We start from the raw sequence: 1,992 nt of genomic DNA on the forward strand, positions 1-1,992 counted from the left end.
AGGCTTTCACTTCTAACATTTGCTCAGCCCTCTATTCTTCCCTGATCAGGGCTCTGAATTTGTTCTATTTTGAAACAGGGCTGTGGGTGTGAAGCTTTGCTGTCTCTTGTGGCTTTGAGAGTTGAATAAGGTGGAAGATAGAGAGCTAGAATTCAGAAACACTGGTCGCTTTGGAGGTCTTCCTAATCCTTTTATGGTCACACCCTTTGTTGCACAGCTGAATCAGGGTAGGGGGTGGGGTGCCTAAGACTCAGCTCTTGTCCTGTCCCTCTGAAGTTTGTACTTTTTGGATATTCCCTCTGGGTCACAATCAACTGCTGAGTAGTTAATCTACTGGTCACAGAGATTGGGTTGGGTCTGTCGCTCTGTGGTGAGCAAGCCATAACATTTTCCTGCCCTGTTTTCAAGATTGTGGCAGGGTGTCTGTTTTGTATTCTCCAGTGGGACTCTGCCTCTGGCCTTCCTTGTTGGGCTGCCTCCACAGCCCTTCCTGCCAGTGTCCGGCCTGGTGCTGCAGTAGTGAGGCAGAGCCTGGAGCTAGTAGTCTCTTCCAGAAGCTTCCTTCTGGATAGGATTTCATTGCTTTTTTAAAAAATGGCACTTGGCTTCTGTGCCCTGGGAAGTGCTAGGGTCCAAGTAAAGCAGCTGTGGTACTACTTGCTTCACCAGGAGAGCCCTAGTCACTTGTTCCTGAGTTTCTACTCAGTCAGTCACTTACACACCCATTTACTCACTGGCACACATGCAAAACTTTCCATACATTCACTCACTCTCATTGGGACTTGTTAGTCCAACTGACTCTGCCACCATCTTCCTGAGCTCCTCTGTTTTTTCTCATTGACTAATCTTGTCACCCTTGTAGATTATCAATTGACCATATATGCAAGAGTTTATTTCTGAGCTCTCTTTCTATTCCATCCATCCCTATGACAATAACACATTGTTTTGATTGCTATAACTTTGTGGTGTGCTTTAAAATCAGGAATTATGGGTCATCCAACTTTGTTCTTTTTCAAGATTATTTTGGCTCTTCAGGGTATCTTGAGATTCTTTGTTAATTTATATGGATTTTTTAAATTTCTGCAAAAAGCATCACAGGGATTTTGGTAGAGATTGCCTTTAATGTTTTGGGTAGTATTGAGTCTTCCAATCCATGAACATAAGTGTCTTTCTATTTTTTAAATCTTCTTTAATTTCTATCTGTAGTATTTTGTGTTATTTTTCAGTGTACAACTTCTTTGCATCACATTGGTTTAGTTAATTCTTAAATATTTTGTTATTTTTGATGCTACTGTAAGTGGAATTTTTTCTTAATTCCCTTTTTGGATTATTTAGTGTTTGTATATAGAAATGTGCAACAGATTTTTGTATGTTGAGTTTGTATCTTTCTACTTCACCGAATTCATTTATTAGTTCTAATAGAGTTTTTGTGTGAAATTTTAGGGCTTTCTACACATGAAATCATATTATCTGTGATCAGAGATAATTTTTCTTTTTTATTTCTAATTTCTTCTTTCCAGTCTTTCTCTCTCCCTCCCTCCCTCCCTCACTCCCTCCCTCCCTTCCTCTCTTTCTCCCTCTCCCTTTCTCTTTCTTTCTTTCCTGGCTCACCACAACCTCAAACTCCCAGGTTCAGTTGATCCTTCCATTTCAAATTCCCAAGTAGCAGAGACTACAAGCATGTGCCACCATGCCCAGCCAGTTTTTTTATTTTTGTAGAGACAAGCCTTGCCAGGCTAGGCTGGTCTTGAACTCCTAAACTCAAGCAATTCTCCCACCTCAGCCTCCCCATGTGCTGGGATGACAGACATGAGTCACTGTACCCAGTTCTTTCTTTCCAATTTCAATGAAAATTTTATTTCTTTTACTTGCCTAATTGCTCCAACTAGAACTTCTGAAAGTGTACTGAAATAAAATGGTGAAAGTGGGTATCTTTTTATTGTTCTTGATATTAGAGAAAAGGTGATCAGTCTCACCGTTGAGTACAATGTT

Source organism: Carlito syrichta, unplaced genomic scaffold (assembly GCF_000164805.1).
Source record: "Carlito syrichta isolate Samal-C Ts95f unplaced genomic scaffold, Tarsius_syrichta-2.0.1 Scaffold123377, whole genome shotgun sequence".
NCBI classification, from domain to species: Eukaryota; Metazoa; Chordata; class Mammalia; order Primates; family Tarsiidae; genus Carlito; species Carlito syrichta.